We start from the raw sequence: 20,122 nt of genomic DNA on the forward strand, positions 1-20,122 counted from the left end.
GTGCTCAAAATCGGAGGCTTTGGTGAGGAACAGTGAGAGACAGAGGAAAAAGGTGAGGGAAAGGTCCCAGGAGAGAGCTCTGGAGAGGAAAGTGAAAGCTATTATCCGATGGTTATTGGTATATGTGTTCTTTCACTTCAAAGCCCTTTTTGAAGTTGCCGGTGATTTTTCATGAAGGACCGGTGACTGCAATCAATGACAGTCTCGTGCTTCTGCGGAAGATTTTCTTTCTCAGCAATGCAGTATGACAAAATACCCAGTGGGAAAATGTTTCTGGAGAGCCAAGTGTCAGCTACAATAGCGATTCATTTTCATCCGGCATGAAGATCTGCAACTCTTATTTCTCGCAGCCAAGCCGTGGACTCCCCTAATTGCTAACATGCTTCGGTAGCCGTGCGCGGCGTGCCAAGAACGAAACCGTACCTGCGAGCTGAAAGAGATAAAGTGTAAGTGAGCAAATATATGAAGTAAAACTTCAGGAATTCTAGTAAAACCAGGTGAAAACTAAGAAAAGATGAAATAAGAACTGATGTGAAATCATGCCTAAACCTCAAACAGCACCTGAAAATGTGTTTGTTCTCTCTCAAAAACAGAGGTATGCGGAAGAGCCCTGCGTGGCTCCCCTCTCATTAGCTCTGTTATTTTCTAATCAAAAGTCCAGCTGGCAGCCTTCCTGACTCAACCTGGGAACTTGGAGAGTCAAACTTCAGTTCCTGCTGCAGTTATTTTAAAATCCCGGGAGGCTTTGGGTAAGGAATATGCAGCAAATCTGGTGAGCGGGATTTACCAGCAGCTGCAGAAAGCAGCGCCCTGCAGGCTCACTGAGCCCGACTGATCCAGCGCACACAAAATGCAGACCTCATTTTATACTCGGATCAGCTGTGTGGTACCTGGAACGTCAATCTGGCTGGGATCAAATGCTGCCGATCACCTTGTGTCAGTGGGCAAAAAAAAAATATTACTGTAAAATTCAATATTAAATCTCATGTGAGACTGAGATTTTCCCAATTCCGTGACTTGGTACAGGTCAGATCGTATTCTGAGACTTATAGTTTTCTTTTATAGCTCTAGCAAAATACGTTTTTCCCATTCAATAAGATGATGATGACTCTTCTTGCTGTCTTATAACTGTCCAGTCTTTTCTTGAATGCTAATAAATTCTTAGCTTTGATGCTATCTCGCTGCAAAGGAAGGCGAGTTGTGCACTACATTAAGAAGTGTTTACTTTTGTTTGTAATGCTACATAGTAAGGGCAGGCTAATAAACTTTTCTTTCCAAAAAGCTTGATTTATTTTTATTTTTATTTTTTTAGATTGTTGTTATTGAGGTTTTGGTTGGTTTTTCTCTTTTACAACTTGTAGGAAATTAGCTGAGAAAAAAGTTATGGAAACACATAGGGGAATTGCTTAGGAAATTCTAAACTGCAAACCATATTTTTAATGTATCAGTCTCAAAGCACAGAAAAAAAATATTGATTTATTGGTAAGGGTTGTTATTTGAATCTCTAATTCTAGTTTGTTGCTTTGCTTGTCTCCTCCTGAGGCTCGCGATGCCCCAGTAACTTGATTTGTGAACCATGTGATTTCCCTGGACAGGGATTAGAAAAACAATGATATATTAGCTTTGATTACCTCCCTCCAGCTTATGTGGAAAGATTTTGTTAAACTTTTTGCTATTTTGTCTTAGAGCACTTCAGTATAGGAGAAAGATCCAATCTTCTTGGCTCCTTCCTTACCTTTACCATCAACATAGTGAAATGTACCCATCTCTGCAATGAAACCCAGCAGGTACATGGGAAAGGGAGACATCGTTTATATGCAATATAAAGTTCAAATTATTGAAATCATGTTATCTTCTTTGACAAGGTGATGCATTATTGAGTAGTTTTCCTGTATTTTTAAGAACTAACCCTCTCATAATTGTCCTGGTAATATTAAACTGGAACACTATTTTTATAATTAAGTGGCAAAACCCACTTTCATTATCATTTTTATTAACTGCTTTTTAAGATAGAGCTCTGATATACCTAAGGGTGCTTGCCTAGCTCACAGTTAGGTTAATGCAAATGAAAATGTATATTACTTTTAAACTGTAAAATTGAAATTGCTTTTCATTTAATAATAAAGAAGATTTATGTGGCTTTCTCCAACTGACATAGTTACATAGATAAATTCTTGAGAATAAAAGATAAGAGCATACCTCCTAATGCCTACCTGTATTGTACTCTACATTCCTTTAAATGTTTAAATATAGTTACCAAAGTGAACTTTCTAACACAGGCAGCTTTCATATAATGAAAATACATAATGCTAATACAGTTATCATCATCATCATCACATTAATGAGAAAACTGCAGAATGAGCTGAGTCCTGAGGGAAACTGTCTGCATGACAAATATCATATTTGTTTCCATGGTGCAAAGATAGTTGTATATTAAAATATAGCACGTCTCCTGAGAAAGGCTGCTTCTACTGTAGCTGCTTACATGAAGCAACAGAAAGGTTGGATAATTCCAAAGTTGTATTTCTTTGTATTAATGACATTTGGCAACAATACATGCTCCAGAAAATTTTATACAAGGTAAAGTTTGGCTGGTGAGCTCTGCCTTTCTGTCTGATGTAAACATATTTATCCAATGGATTAATTATTTATGGTCTGGCCTTTCTATAAAACTACTGTTGTATTTCTATTTACTGGTTTTAAAACATTGTCTATGTGGGTGGGCGAAATGATACTGCAGTGCTTACCTCCCGTGCCAGCTGGCCACCTAAATGTCTGACTGTGTGTGTTCAACTTTGTTCAGTTGCCACATGACATGAAGCAGGGCTGTGACCCCGGTGATACTCTTGCTTGTAAATGTAAGCTCAGCTATAAAAATTGCTGTGATTCCGTCAACAGTAGGTTCCTCTGTGATGTTTTCTGAACTCTTCTGTTTGCTGAACCCAGTAGAAATAAAGTTTTTCACATCTAGAAAAGTAAAATGTATTTGGAACGGGACCAAAAATTGTCATGGTTAGACCTAAACTTAAAGATTGTTAAAATATGTTTTGCTTATAGTCTACCAAAAGACATCACAACTGCTGTAAAGTCATGTTCTTTTTCAAAACCTCAAGTCTCCTTTCAGGTTTCAAGTCCTGTGGTTAGAGGTACAGAGAAATACAGAGTTCTGGGGGTTCGTCTTGCTTAAAGCAATATTCTACATCATCTACAAAATTCTGCCAGCTAGGGAGGATGGACTCTGTGATGTGTCTAAGCATATAACGTTGAGCACTAAAACAGTGTTTCAAATAATTGCTTTTACTGGTGTTACCTGCCTGTCTCTATGAACATTTGGAGGTCACCGTTATGAATTATGTCTTGTCTTCAGCAGCAACATCGCTCTTTGCAGAATACAGCAGATACAAGAAGCAGAGGACAGAAAATGGAACTGGCTTTCTGAGGAACTCTCACACCCTGACTTGTCTGGCTACATTTGCTTAAGCGTTTGATATTGGGTCCTATCAGGGGCTAGTTCAACTTTTCATACAAACCTAGACAAATAGATTTTATGAAGAGTGAAACAATATAGACTAGTGGAAGTATAACGTTTTGTGACCAGATGTTCCTAAGAACTGTACAGACAGAGACATGAGCAGCACATTGGCAAGTGTTTTCAAGTGCTGGTATTCTTCAGATATACCGACAGAAACAGTGAGCATACTAGAAACTCCTATGAACAGATTATCAGGAATCTACTTTTGTTTTGCAGTGGAAACTCAATGCTAATCACTCATCAGAGCCCTCGGGATGGGTCCCAGCAACAGGGAAAGCGAGGACCTCAGTGCTGCCACCCTTGCTCCCACTGCTTTGGCCTCCTAGAGAAGGTGCAGCACTGGGAGATGAGCAGAAAGCAGAGCCAGAGGAAGCATGGGGTAAGATTAGGAGAGGTCCCAGCAGCAAAAACTCTCTGTGCTTCTTCTGGCACTTGCACAGGAAGAGACTTCCAAAAGAACTCCATGATACCCTGCTGAAACCAAAGCTGAGTTCACCTAGCGTGCTTTGAAAATGTAACACTTTTAATGTGACTGCAGGCTGTAAGAATTGGTTCATAAAAGCATTTTTTGTTTTATCCCTTTCTTTCTTTCTTCCCTTTCTTTGTACCTGTGCTCCCCCCACCTTCTTAATTTCATTCTCTCTTTTTTTTTTTTTTTTCTTTTTCTTTTTCTTCCTTTTGAATCACCACAGGGGTGGATGGCATGGCAGAAAGTCTAGGTTGCCTTGCTGTAAAGCTTGCTTTTGACTTCAGCTCTGCTTTCTGCTGCAGGATGCTCCTGATAAACTCACTGCGTGCCAGGACATGGCCTCTCATGAGGGCAATGGAATTGCAGGATGGCCAGTTTGGAAACAGTAAAGTTGTTTACAAAACTTCTTGCTTACCTCTACTAGTCTTCTGAGTCAACTATACTCAGTTGTCAGTTTGAGCTAAACTATAGTCGGTTTGGGCCTGACTCCAGCCCCAAAGTATTTCTGACTATTTTATTCCAAATAAAATAGGCAGCAGGCATAATGCATTTTTCTCTGAAAACAATGCACAATATTAATAATAAAAAAGCTAACCCCCCTAGAAACAAGATGTCAGTTTTGACGTGTGATGAAGATTGGCAAAGTAATCTGTAAAGGAGTCAGGAAATACATGCTCAAATAAAAAAAAAGGAATCAAATGGTATTTTAAGTCTAACCTCAGGGTTCCAAAATAATGGTATTTACTGACGAGACATTTCATATTATTTTGGTTGTGTATTTGATTCTCTGGCTTTGCTGTAGTACATAAAAGTCAGATTTCTGTTCTGTTCACAAAGGTCACAAGTTGTGACTGGAGGTAACAGAGGCAGTTCCACTGATTTCAAGGGACTGACTCAAGAGATTGGACCCACGCCTTAAAGGTGTCCAGGAGTAGGTTATGACACCTAAGGTCATGCTAATTCTTCATTGGTGCACCAAATGAAGAACATGTGTTTTCTTACACTTTTCCTCTCTTAGATGCAAGTCACACAATATTTATACACAGAATTACTGATCCTTCTCATTAAACATAGTTTTTACTGACATCGCTACAGTTTCTGTTCTTATTAGAAATTGTTTTAACAACAGTTTTTTCCTATTTTTTTTTCCTTAGAAATACTGGAGTAACTTTCCTTCTGTATTGGTTTCTAAGAAGTAAGGAATGTACAGTGCACTGCATAACAGGTATTCCTAGTTTTTATGCATCTAAATGATGTGGCAAATCATCAGTGGTCAAAGAATATTTCTGGGGAAGCTTTGATATTGGAAAGCCTCTTTATATGTCTGAATCTGCTTGTTGCTGTATAAATGTGTAAAAGACCATTATCTTATGCATCTATGTACTGATTTCTTTGCACAGATTCTACCAGGACATGTGAAAATGTGTACATTTGGAAAGGAACAAAATTCCCATACTAAGGGAGCCCATTGCTGTGTCCTTTCCACAGGAGTAACAGCAGAGAAAACTACAGGGTTTTTTTTTCTCTAAAGTTGTACTCAATGTCTCAGGATCACGTAAGAAACATTTTTAAATTTACTCAGCCAGTTTTTCCTCCCTTTTCCGCATGTTCTGGTCTTTGCTTTAATTTAACTGTGTTTTCTGTTTCCCCTTTTTTGGAAGAACACAAGACTTGCCCTGGCTAGACGAGATGGCTCCTCATCCCTGCTTTGTGTCCCCCTTCCCCCTGCCCTGCTCTTCCCAGTTCACCTGGCATCACGGCCCAAGCCACCAGCCACACGTGTGACCCAGGGGCAATTTGGTTTATGTCAGTTCAGTGTCAGATTTGGGCAATCAGCCTGTGACTTTACAGCGGTGTTTGTGGATTGATGGTGACTAGCTAATGCTGTCGTAATGTGTTTCTCATCTGTTGGTCCTTTCAGACCGTTCCTCAGAGTTTAGGTCCTGATCTCAATTAGTCGCAGTGATTCTAAACATTCAGAGCTAGCTGATGATTACTGTGGTATCAGAGATAGGGGCAGCTCCTGGGTGAGGGGCAGGGTCTCATGGGGTTGCTGTGCACATCTTTAAACTCCTGTTTGACATTAAGCATGGAACAGTGGATGAATGCAATGCAGAAAGTAATAATAAAAAACCCCATGATTTTTACCATTATTTTATTATAATTTATTTCAAGTGGTCACTGAATTAAATACAGACATGGCATAAGAGAAACAAATCCACTTGATCTGGAATTAGCACACATTAAAATGTATTTTTTTAAATACCTAGAACTTAAAAATCCTTCACTGAATTTTTACTATTGATATCCAGATCTAAAGCTCTATTCAGCTTCAGTGAGCTCAGAGTATCCTCCATGACTTCTAAATGCTGCTTTGTGTTAGGAGGTTCATCCTATACCCTTCTGGAGATACAGCTCCTTTCTCCACTTGAAGTCTGACTTGTCACTCAGATTTTGATGTGAATTAAACACTGATATCTCACTACTGAGAAATTAAAATACAGAAAATAGATCCAATTAACTGCATTGTTCCCTGATGTTGCCACTGGACTGTTATTCCATTTTTGTCTTCTGGTACTCAAAGATGTGACTGCCTGATCAGACCGCTGAGGAAACAAACACCCACTAACTGAACATGGATCTCAGGGAAGCTTCTACTTGTATTTCTTGACGTAAAACCTTCCTCAGTGTTTAGTTTTGCTGCATTTGCTGCTGAGTGATGATCAGTCTTCTGCGGCTGCTAAAGTGAGTCTTGTATATGAGGTTTGAAAACACCTTTGAAATCTTTTGAAACAGAGAGCAGCAAGTAGGTATGAACATATTTAGGCATTTGAAAAGAAATGTGACATGAAGTGGAGTTTCACCACTAATTCCATGTATTCACAAGAATAAAATGGCTAAGTTGGTAACTATTTAAGACGACTATAGCAGAAACGATGACGAAAGAAGAAAAGTTCTTTACTGTCTTATTAGATTATAAATATAGCACTTCATGTTGGACTGAAGGAGGCATGTTCTTATAGAGATTAAGGAAATATATGTCCCACTGGAGATTGCAGAAAATCAGGCATTTCATTCTGGACCTCACAAGCTTTGTAAAATTACAGATTTAGTAAACAAACCATTTTACGTCTCTGCATGGAACTTAGAGGGGATTTCGTAAGTCAAACATTGAGGACCCTTGCTTTGACTGTGGTGGTAAAAGTAACATCTGCCTCAGACATTTTAACAACAGACTGTTCAGATCATTTTTTTCAGCTATGGTAGGAGACTTGACAGACATAAGCCATCCTACCCCTCGTTTCTACACTTATATCTCTCAGCTGAATTAAACCTTACATCAAAGCACTCATATCAAGGACATTCAGATTTAATTTTACCTTTCAGATGTTCAGTTCATCACAATAACTTTTGTGGTTTCCTAATTAAAACAATAGCACAGAAATAAAAGATTGCTGGGGTGCCAAGAAATCTTTTTTTTTTTTTTTTTTTTCTCCAAATCTGACACAAAAGAGCTGGCTGAAATTTCTGCTGCAGTCACATATATTTACCATACAGACTCAGGACCCTGTGCGATGTGAGTCAGACTGCTACCCACAAGTAAGTTATCCCAGTGATGCTGATGCGTGTGCTGCCTCTTCTTGAGAATAATCCCCAAATCATCAAGTACAAAAGCATTAAGCCCTGGGATGGGGAGTAGACCTGAGATCATAGACCAATCTCTTCCTTATAAAAACACATTATTGTATGTCCAGATAACATTAGCTTGGGGTAAATGCAAATACAGAGAAAAAGAAAAGGAGCCAAGGATCTTCATTGCTGGTTCCAACAGTGAGGCTCCTTCCTCTTCCATTGCTCTGTTTCTTTGTTTCCTCTTGGGTATACAGCTCTGCCCAGTGTAAACCCACCATGAGTGGGTTACCTGTTAATTCCTTCAGGTTTGCTGATATCCTTGGTGCCAGGCAATTTTAGTGATTGTATGATTCTTGTGGTTCACAAAATATTATAGGAACATCAGCTTCATTTCGTGCTTTTGGTTTAAAATTTTGTGTAGGTGCTTGGTTAAAGATTGTGAGTTTACGGATGCAAGAGTTTTGTGAAAGCTCTACTCTACAGATTTATTTCCCTGAGGAAAGTTAAAAGGCAAGTCTCAGACAAGGCACTCCAAAAACAAAGCCAAAGAAGGAAAAGATCGAAACAGCTTGAGAGGCATTGAAAAATTTGTTTTAGTATGGAGAGATAATAAACAATAGCTTTCAGGGTCTTATCATGATGTATTGTCTGTATTTCAACACACGGTCTTTGTAAAGCGGACAAAACTGGTTTTATTGAAACATCAATGACAACGAAAAAATGTGTTTCCCCAAATCATTTCTTCTCCTGGTCAGAATTTATTTTGCCTGGCAGGTGTAGCCCGCTTACTGCACAAAAGGTGGAAGGTTTGATGTGACTGTGGAATCTCAGGGAGACAACAGTCAGCTGAGCACTCAGTCCTCTTTGGTGAAAGTTTGTGGAAGTTTTCCTTGCAATCTGTTTCCTAATAGTTTCCCAGATTTTCTACCACATCAGGAACTCTATTGAGTGTTACGGTGGATCATGACCATTTCTCATATGGAAAGTAAGTACTCCATCACAAGAGAGATGAAGTAGTTTCTTTGGTGACTGTGAGGTCCCTTGATATTTCAACATTGAAGCCTGTGCTTACAAACTTTTAAAACTCAGTTTTGATCCAGAGATACACATGCCTCTGCAATGTGTCCATTTTGATTTATTAGAGAGACAAGCAAAGACTCTGAAAAGGTCTGTAATCTTTGATGTAGTTGATGAAATATTTATTTCAGTGCCCAGAGTTGTTAGTGATATTGTATCCAAGTTCCAGGGCATATATTTAGCGAAACATCAAGAATTTGGTCCAAGAAAGTGATTGATTATGGCCCTAAAGTAGTGCATAAAATCCACCATAGGAGATACTCAAACTGGGATCACAAAACCCCCTTCACAGCCAGCAAGAGATTGCCTGCAGATGCAGAAGATAAAAGGCCAATGAGGGTGATACTTTTTAAATATTATTCCCCTCTGGAGCGTAAGTTCCCTGTAGTGGATCTTGAAACTGTTTTCTGATATTAAACTCCCCTTTATCAAAACTCTGTAGCATATACACTCTTCCTTCTTAAGAACTTAAACTGGGTGATGCTGTGAGGACAACCTAGCAAATGGCTAGTGCATTCACCCAGGAGGCAGGAATGCAGCCTGGTGTTGGATTGCTGCCCTCTGCTCCATGTGCTCCTAAGCTGGTGCTTGTCCCTGTGCTCCTGGGTTGTTGCTCCTCACAGAAGACCTTCATGGCTCTCTGCTTCGCCGACCCAGTAGCTGCCACCATGACAGCTGTACCTTCTGTGTCCTTTTCCTCTTCCTTTTCCCATCTCTTAGTCTAAATTGGAAGTACAGGCAACTGTGGTGTTTTATTGCCATTCCTCCACACGCTTTCCGCTGACATAATTAATGTCATTTGCATTCAGTCCCCTCCAGTTTCTTGGATAGATATCTTTTGCAGCCATCCATACTTAATACATTGGAATTGTTCCCCTCGTTTTCTCATCAGGCTTATGTCCAGCCCTCGTAACGAAAGGCCGGTGATCTGTGCGCCAATATTTTACCTCATTCAGGCTCCCTACTTCCTGCTAACTGCAGACTTCTCAAGAATAAGAAGAAGCTGAGTATAAGCCATCATTGCTCATCTCCACCTGTGAGCCTGTAAACCTGTTGGTTTCTATGTCAGAGAAATTTGAAAACTTGCTTGACAAACAATACGTAAGCTTTTTTACACCAAAATGATTGAAACAGATTATAATGGGTTTTCTTGCAGAATGTAGTTCCTATAATTAGCTGGCAAATCTTGAAATATTACCCTGTTGAGAAAACAGACGATAGTCTGATTGAACAGCTGAATAGTCTCAGGATCACTTATTCTGTACATGTATGAATCCTTCCTGTCTATTGTCATCTTTTTAACTTGAACCTACTATTGTCCTGCCATTTACACCCACTGTATTTCTTGAATGTGAGAAAAGTCTTTTTCCTATCCTCTCCATACCCCCCTCACCAAATTGATTTTGCGTCCATTGCATTTATTCCTAACTGCTTCCATGCCTTCTGCATACACGTAAGCAAATGATTGTACATGAAAGATGTACAGTATGAAACAGCAAGCCTAGAAAAAAAATTAGTAAAAATGTTCAAAGCTGGATTCTTACTTCACCATCTGGGTAAAACGGCTTGTCTACTGGGACGGTTGAGCAAGCCTGCCTCTTGTTCACTTCAAAATGCTTTTTTTGCTCATCAGTCAGACTCATCTTTTGACTCACAGTTCAGAGAGGAGTGAAATGCATTCACAGAGTTTGCTCATTCTCATGGTATCTGAGAATCCCCGACTGGAGAAAACTAGGCATTATTTCAGACGTCTCCCAGCTTATTCTATACAGCTGGTAAAAGCCACAAAATAATTCTTTTTAGTGACTTAAGAAGGTTTGATGGTGATCTGACAAGACCTCAATGATTTTCTTCTACTGTATTGCCAGTAACGAAGCTCCGAGCTGGCCCATTTTGTTGGTAGTCTTTCTTGAGAGCCCCTTCAAGGACGGCTTTCTGGGTGGATTCAGATACCTTTGTTCTTGCTGTACTGCTGCTTCCAAAGGTGCTGACTAAAATGATGAAAGATGAACCAGACAAAAGCCTGCTGAGGGTTTTATGCTGGCCATCCAGACAGGATTTCAGTTGATACCGCAGTTCCTCACATATGTTTTGAGTGCTGGGGGGACCACATGACTCATGCAGCAGAGAGGAGAGTTCAACCTGGCAAAGGGTAAGGAGCTGTCTCTGAAAAATGCTGATGTGGCCTTTTATACTACGTCCCATGCTCTTAATTTCATGCTTTCACACTTTTTTTATTTCTGGAGCTGGAGAGGAGTATCCAGTGACCTTGGGACAATATTTTCTTTATGCAAATTTCCTTCTGTATAGAATATTAATCTCTGCCATTGGTATTGACAGACAAGAGTTAAAGTTTTGTTTTAAATACAAAGCTCTGAGAGAGCATACATAACGTTCTGCTGCGTTTGTAAGGTAATTGTACTTATTCTTAATAATATTTAACTTCAAAAGTTGCAATCTCCAGGCATGCTAGTCCCTTCATTGGTGTCTGCTTAGGAAGAACTGCACAGGAGCAGTTGGCTTTCTTCACAAAATACTGCAGTTACAGGTATTTTGGTGCAGGGTTGTTTTACTTTATTGGATTTCAGCTTGAAACTAGTGTTTGTTATTTTCTTAAAAGAAATGCAGCTATTTGTTGTCATAACCCAAATGATTGCCCTACAAACAGTAGCTGCCAGCTGGTACTGGGTTTTAAAACTCTTATAAATTGAGATTTCCCATTATTTTGGCAAAAGCCCAGGAGAGTCTTATTTTTGTTATATGCTACTCTGTTTGCGGGAATTCGTATGGATGCAGTCCATCTCCAATAAAAAGTTATATTATGCCACAGGTATACAGCACGCACAACCAATAAAATAAGAATCAAAGCTTCACGGGTTTCAGCCATTGTCCATTTTTCATAGCTTATGGTGTTGGCAGGGAATCCGTGTTCTAAACCAGCGTTGGGCAAGGCAGCCCATTCGCTCAAACAGGAAGAAGTGAGGAGTTTTAGCTAAGGAGCACAGAATATCCCTTCTCCTGTTCCCTGCTTCCCCCTTCTTTCCCTCCGGCCCCAGGGAGGTGCTGCATCGCTGTGCACGTCAGCAGGTGGTGGGAGTCAAACCAGCATGCTGGGTGGTGGGAGTCAAACCGGCGTCCTCATCCGCAGCACCAGCCAGGCAGGGCCCGCGGAGGGATAAATCTCTGCACGAGAAGCGGTTGCTGACCACCAGCCCCGGAGTTTCCTGAAAGGCCGGGGCTGCGACTGCAGCTCGCCTCACCCTGGGAAAGGTCTGAACTCAGTTTCTGTGGAAAATCACAGCTATCTGAACGCTTCCGAGCTCCCCAGTTAAGATAGTGAAAATGGGCTCTCCACTCTCAGTCTGTTGTCTTGAGAGGAAGGGCGTTGTGACTGTGAATTTTTATTTTCTGTACTCATTTCACCACTCCTCCCTCTTCTCGGTTTCCACACTGAACACTGAAAGAGAAGCTGGCATTAGCTTTTGACAACTTTATAAAAATAAGTTGTCACGTATTATTTACAGAATGTTCAGTCAGAAACTAAATTATCTGGAATTCCAAAAAGGAGATTGACAGGGTACATAGATTTAGTATTTGACTAAGTGCATAAAATTGGAATTAGAATTGCCTGCGAGTTTAAAAGAACCTTCTAACATGTGCTTGACTGCCAGCTAATTCCTATTCTGTTTGCTTTTTCCAAATTTCTTGTTTTCTTAAAGTTTCCATTTATTGCTTCATTAACATGATTCCCTTCCAATGAAATAATTTTGCTCAAAAATGCCCCGGCAAAGGCTTTTCAGGTATTTGCAGTGTTTTCTTTTTTAACGTATTTCATATTGTTTAGCAAGCCACACGGGATGGAGGCATGGCTGCTTCCTCTGGGGAAATGTCACACCAGGAACTTAAGCGGGACTGATCTGTATCAGGAGAGGGAAAGCCTGGGCTGTAAAAGGAGCTGCGTTCTGGAAAAGCAGATTTCCACCACCTTTCGCCGGAGACCCCAGGCCCCCGCACCACAGAGGCACAGTCTGAGAGTCACGGGGAGCTGCAAGGGAATTCTCCTGTTGAAAAGGTTCTCTAAGAAGTGTCCCTTTACCTCGGCAGGGTGGAGCCTGGGAACTGATAAGAGCAGCAAGGGAAAAACAGCCTCCGGAGCCTGGGGAGGAAAAGGGAAAGGAGGGGCAGGATCGGTGACTTTCACCTTCAAAAAACAGCCTGATGAGATTGCATTGGACCGGGAAAAGCAGATATCCTTTCTCCTAGGCTTATCATCGGGGCCGGTAAGGGACAGCAGATCTCTTCCCATCCTGGATGGAGGCCTTTGGTACACCCGTGCCCAGCACGTAAAGCTGTTGTGGACACAAACCCCGTCCTTCCCAGAGCCCCGCAGCAGCATCCTCGGCTGACCTGTGGTTCCTGACACTGCGGGTGCAGACACTGTCCCAGCCAGGGCACTGCAAGCTCAGCTTTTGTCTTCAGGTGAGGACGTTCAACAGGTTTTTCTGTACTCTTCCCAGCACACCTCCTGGGGTGGGTTAGATGGCTGAGGAATAAGAGCATGGCTTCAAAGCCTGAAACTAATTTTGTCAGAGCTTCTGGCTGTTATTCTTCTGGCTGTTATTGGGTGCATGGCCTCCCTCCTTCCATGCTGCCCCCCCTCCTCCCCCTCCCTCCAAAACCAAACAAAAACAAACAAACAAAAAAAACCAAACCGAAAAAAAACCCAAACCCCCCAAAAACTAACTGGCTTCCTAGGGCAATCATGAAACAAGGGAGAACAGCGGTTGAGCACTAGCAGGCTGAGGAAGGCAATATGAACTTCCACAGTCTAATGTGGTAGTCATTCTTCTTTCAGCAAAGAGCTGAGAGCATTTGGGGTGGGCCAGATTGCAGGTTTGGAGCGAAGGTGGCCATCAAACATGGAAAGTGCTTAATGCAGTAGGGGACCTGTTTGCTAAAAAGCACGAGACATACCATTTCTTTAAAAGGTCTGAGATTTACAGTGGAAAACAACTGAGATAGCAAACAGTTGAAACATATTTAAGCCAGTGTGTTCGCCTGAAGCACTGAAGCAGCATCATGTATACTAATTTAAACAGCTTGATTTTGATCAAAGTGCAGGACCATAAAGCAACTTAGCTCAGATAAAAGAGGTGTGGCTGCATATATGTTAAGATAAGAGAAAAGAAACCACTAATTTGTATGTTGATAAAAACAAGTATAACCCCAGTCTGGTCAAACCTAGGTGCATTTTAATGACGCTCACGTTGCCATTTCTCTCTTTCTTTTCACTTCTGTTGGAAATCCACACACAAGACCTTCATTCTCTAATCCAAATTTTGCCCTTATTCGTCAGCAATGCAATGTGATTGTTGCTCAGTCTGACAGGGACACAGAGCCAAATCTGACCTTAAATAGTTTTATAGAGGTCTTCTTGTAAAATATATGATTTACCAACAGCTGCAGTGATTCTACAACAAATATGTTAGTGTATCAGAGGGCTGGGACACAAGTTTGTTTAAAGAAATCCAATAAAGTTATCATGGGAAACTGAAGGAAGCTGGTCACCAGCTTTCCTGATAATATTTACGACAATCCATAGATAAGAGAACTGGAGAGGAGGCCCCTCTTTCTTCCATAGTTTATCACATGGTTAATGCAGAAAGACAAATTGTTGTAGGATAAATTCTGATGTCATACGCTAGCTTTGTCACTCAGACCATGTGCGCGAAACCATATATAATAGTGTGGAATCTGGGGCAAACACATGATGTTTAAGATAAAGATTCTGAAGGAAAGAAGGGGGAGGATGATAGATTTCTGTAAGGCACATAGTCTGAAGGCAGAAGGGGACCTGTGAGCAAAGAGCTCTGTGCTCTAAGACCTAAGAAGTATTTCAGTGTATTTCCTCTGGCTCTGCCATGGTTTAACCCCAGCTGGCAACTAAGCACCATACAGCTGCTCGCTCCCTCCCCCCACCCCCACCCCCCGCCTTGGGATGGGGAGAAGAGTTGGGAAAAAGTTAAAACTCCTGGGTTGAGATAAGAACAATTTAATAACTGAAACAAAACAGATTTAAATATAATAATACTAATAACAATGAAAATGAAAGGGAGAGAGATGGAGGGAGGAGTAAGACCCAAAAGGTAAAAACAAGTGATGCACAATGCAGTTGCTCACCACCCGCTGACTGATGCCCAGCCAGTCACCCAGCAGCGATCGGCAGCTCCCAGCCAACTCCCCCCAGTTTATATACCGAGCATGATGTTCTATGGTATGGAACATCCCTTTGGCCAGTTCGGGTTGGCTGTCCTGGCTGTGTCCCCTCCCAACTTCTTGTGCCCCTCCAGCCCTCTCGCTGGCAGGGCCTGAGAAACTGAGAGGTCCTTGACTTAGGTATGAACATTACCCAGCAACAATTAAAAACATCAGTGTGTTATCAACATTGTTCTCTTACTAAATCCAAAACACAGTACTGCACCAGCTACTGAGAACAAAAAATAACTCTAACCCATCTGAAACCAGGACAGGCTTAAATGTAGTTATCACCCATTGGTTTCAAGGTCTGAAGCAAAGAAAAAGCTGGCCTGATGTCTCCGGGCTTTGAAATGCTTCTCTTTACTGTGGTACACAAGTAGTATGGACACCTTCAGCAGACAAATGTTAACTTTAAGGAGAAGTAGTTCTGGTGCCAACAGCAAAATAAGGCTAATGTTAACAGTGGTGATGCTCTCCTCCCTTTCGCATGCCAAGTTGTATGCAGAAGCATCAGGCCACGTGCAGGTGAGCAGCGTGCACATCCCATCATACAGCACAGCACAGCTGGGAAGCCTAGAAAAAATTTTAATGAAATGACAGTAGTGTATAAGCTCCTTAAAACACTCCTGGCAGCAAATCCTTGCTTCCAGAGTAGAAGTGAGCCATGGACTGGTAAGTGGATGGCTCTAATTCCTTCTGAGCCATCCATGGAAAGATGACATAAACTGTGCACATATCTTACTTTTGACTAGGTAAGTAACCAAGCATGGGTAATACTTAACTTCAGTGACAATCTCAGAAGCTTCTAATTTAATGATAGCAAGGTTTAATTAGGGGATAGAAAGGCCTTGCTGAAACTTAATCTACCTATTATGCTTTTGTGTTTCAATAATGCTAATTTAAAGAAAGCTAACATGAGCAGTGCCCCATGGTGAAGGCAAAGGGTTTCAAACTGCAAGACCACGTTTTTTGGTTTCTCCAAGTTGTAGGCCCCATAGCATGCCTGGCTGGAGCATGCTGAGGAACTGTTCTGGTGGGTCTTCCCTTCCCATTCACAAAATGGACGAGGTTAAGTAAGTTGGCAGCAATATCCTTCTTTCACTGAGTTTGGAAGGGGTTTATGATTCCACAGTCCTTACAGGGGGTGTATATCAGAGACCAAGGCAGCCAGCAGCAGAGCAAAATCCCCCCCTTCCCCTCCCACCCCAAAACCTCAGGCATTTCAGCCATCACTAAGCTGGGTGGTCATCTTTAAGGAAAGAGTCTCTTGGGACTCCACCTGAGTTGCATACCTCTTATATTTTTGGGGGAACCTCGCTGGTTGTTTAGGTTTTCATCTGATGTCTCTAACTGGTGCAAATTCCAGACCTAAGAAGAATAGCGGTGGCCTTTCCACGGGGAACGACACTGTTTCATTTCTAAGAAATAAATAGCGAAAAAGTATGACACGAACCTTGCTGAGATTTCCTCTTTGTTAACCCCTGTCTGCTGTATTTTTCCACAAGTCTCGACATGGCTTTGATTTCAGGTCTTCAAAATATATTTTATATTCCTTCCCTGGCCTCCTTTGCAGGACTTGGTTTTGCAAAACAGAAAATATTTCCTGGATTTATATCTTTGTCAGTAGCTTGAAGTGGGGAAAGTCCTTTTTAAAGAAGCCAGTGCTCGTAGGAAGAGGAGCTCATTTCTGCTTCTCTCCCGCTGCAGGGTGGCTCTTCTTCCCACTTGTGGCCCAGAAAGTCTCACACTTTTGCCCACGTTAATTGTTTTCCGCATCGTTGTATTTCTTCGTTTAAACCTTCAACCCGTGTTGAAGATGTGGCTCATTAGCAGTGGCTGTCCACAACCCAGGACAGACGACCTGGTGCAGACGTGGTTAGTGGGGTCACGCACCTCAGGAACGAGGAAGACCTGCTCCTGAGGGAGAGCGAGCCTTCCTCCAGCGGCTGGAAACCTCCTGGCTGCAGAGCTGAGCAGCGCCCGCCCAGTCTAGCAGGAAATTTGCTTGACAGAGAAAACTGTGTCATAAAACCGGTTTTATTTCTCTCGGCTGTCTCAGCCTTTGCGTGGTGGAGCAGGGAATGTAGTGGGAAACCAGAAATCACCTAGGGCTGCTCCATACGAGCTATTCTTGGCTGTCAGAGATGTCCCTGAGGCTGCCCTTGGTCAGGCTGAGGCATAAAGTGGTTCTTGAGTCACCAGGGGTTTAAGCAACAGCAAAGTTTGTGCAGAGCCTGCCATTTCTCTCCTTGTTCCACACCGAAAGTAGCTGGAGTGGACCAGAAATAGCAGTGCCCCGTCGTTTTTCAGTGTCTTGCTATTAGATCTCCAAGCGAGCAATCTCTAAGTCAAAGATCCTAAATTTATTGCTCTAGCGCTCCTGTGTGACAAGACATTTTGGGGTAATTTTGTGGCTCCGTTTCAGTGGTGAAGAAAGCCTGAAGGAGACTATAGTAACCTGAAAACTACCCGCGGATGTGCTGCAGGGAGGAGAGGGGAAGGTTTTGTTTGGAAGAGGAAAAAAAAAAAAAAATGATGAAAGCAGACATGAGCCAAGACATAAAGACTCATTTTGCTCCCATGTGCTAGTGCTTGAGCAGACTATTGTTCTGGACTCAGAGATTGGTTCTTAATTATGTTGAGCAGTGAATGGTTTGAATTACGGCCACATAGTTTGGTGAGCACAAGCCTGTTAAGAATTTTTGGCTGGAGAGCAGCTGCAGGGCGGCTCTGAGATCGCAGAAGGTGGCTGCCGCTGGAGGTGCTTTCAAGAGTTAAGAGGCGTGCACGCTGCCACCTGAAGTCCCATGCTTGAATGCTTTATCTAGATCTGCCCTTGCCTTTATTCTGCTATTTCAATCTAAAATAAAACATCCTGTATTTATTGTATCATCACATTTAGACACTACCATTTTGGAATCTCCTGTGGACATCATCAGATCCAGATGTTTCCAAATGTCATCATCCATACACTGAAATGATTACAAATGGAGATATATTTCTGTGAGCTGTTGCTACTTGGTGCAGATTGCCAGTTTCCACTGGCTTGGAGGAGACTTTTATTTTTAATGGGGTAGGGATGGCCCCAAGTTCAGTAATACAGATTTTTAAATTACGCATATTATTGCATGAAGCACAAGTGGTTGCTGTCTCTGTTCGCTCATAAATTTGGACTGATTTCCTAAGGGGTTACTAATTTTAACACGTGTAGGATGATTTTAATGTTAGGATAACACAATCTGATTACCAATCTCTGTCTGTAAAAAGCGTAATGTAAATTCATTATGCACTCTGATCAAGGTATTAAAAATACAATTCGTTTCCAAGGAAGACCTACTTTTCCGTCGCATGATTCCGTTTGCCTAAATTGTCTGACAACTGCACTGGCATTTATATGTACTGTACACAGCTCTGGCTTGTGAATGAATACTACTGCCCTCTACTGCAATGAATAGCTAATTCCTGCTCAAGCTTGCATACTCTCCGTTCTAAATGTGCACAAAATACGGGGAAATGAGTTATACAGACGCCCAGATACACTAGAGAGACAACCAACAGCTCAGAAGTGGCAAGGTTTTATGCTGGCTTCTTTGATATTGCTCTGGATGCCAGGACAAGATTAGAGTTTCTACAGTGGGGAAAAGAAAACATGCCATACGTTGTTGTTGTGCCCTGATTAGAAAAGTCAGGCTACGTTTCAGGTTTTTCCATCTCTTTCCTGATTTGGACACAACAATGGCAAGTCAGGGATTATAAATTCATCTTTTTGGCCATCCAAATGATGAGTATCACAGTGCTAATATGTAAGGTACTTGTGTCTCCTGAAAACGGCAACTCTACATTAAGTATTGTAGCTTTCAGGCATAATTAACAAAGTTAGTTACACGCTCAAGAGTGAGACCCTTGAACCAGAATCCTGGATCAAACACTACCTGTTGTGACTCTTGGGAACACAAAAGAGATGGTGGGAAAGCTCTGTCTTTTTTAAAGCTTTGTGCTATGTGCACATTGCACTTACTATGTGAAAGCACTTGGTTTTGCTAGGGAGTTATCATCCAGTAGCTTCACCTGGATGAATGTGTCTTGCTCTTTCTCTATTAAAAAAAAAAAAATAAAAAAAAATCAGGAAATTGAAGCAGGCTCTCTCTTAAATGATCATCTTATGACAATGTACTACAAAAATCACCTCACTATCTTTCTCTCCGTTTCCTGGTAGATGATCTCGATTGGGCGAATGTGAAGAAAATGCATTTCCTAAGAAGATGAGCAAAACCCCTCGAACTGGTAAGGAAACAGGAACTGTGACTTCCAGGTGCCAGAAAGTGCTTTGACAACTAATGCATACACAGAATAACTAACATTTGTTTTTTCTCTTTTTTGTATTTTAAAAGAAAATTGGGCTTTTTGTACAAAAGTGGGCCCTTATTCTTTTGGAGCACACAGGTCATCTTCTGCAAAAGGCATCTGCATCAGGCCCTGCAGGGGAAGTAACCAGGGAAATTACATGGCTGGGCTGAATTTAAGCATGATCAAGGGGATCAAAGCTCAGAAAAGGGGATGTACCCTGATGTAAATCCAGATCCCAAAGGTGTCTACTGAAGTCTATTTTCAGAAAGGAGGTGCTGGGAAAGTCAGATGCAGCAGCTACACAGGTGTTTTGTGAATTCAGTACTGGTCTTAGGTGCCAAATCCCATTTGGTTCCTTAAGTTCTTCCTGAATCTGGTAGTGTGCTAGAGAAGCTCATTGCACACAAAAATACAGCAGGAAGTTATGATGACAACCTAGCTGTTGGTTTGGTGCTGTCACTAGCCTGAGGTTACCTTAGCTATAACACAATCCCTAGAAGCCTCTGAAAAGTATTGATCGCTCATTATTTTCAGAACTTTGTCTTACTCCAATGCAGTATGAACTGCAGCATCCTGGAACAAGCCTGGCTGATCTGTACCCTCTGAAAGAGTCGAGAGCCTGTCAGAGACCGATGCATAAACCTGGTCCTGCTGGATGTACGAAGCTGAAAACGTCACTTTATTGCTTGGGTGTGCAAGTTAGAGAAAGTTGCATCCCTTCGCTGACAGGTAGGTTTAGCCCAAATCTAATGCCTGTGTTTGGTTGGGGTTTTTTTGTTCCTTTTTTCTTTTTATTTGATTCTATT

This window comes from Falco biarmicus, chromosome 1, assembly GCF_023638135.1.
Source record: "Falco biarmicus isolate bFalBia1 chromosome 1, bFalBia1.pri, whole genome shotgun sequence".
NCBI lineage: Eukaryota > Metazoa > Chordata > Aves > Falconiformes > Falconidae > Falco > Falco biarmicus.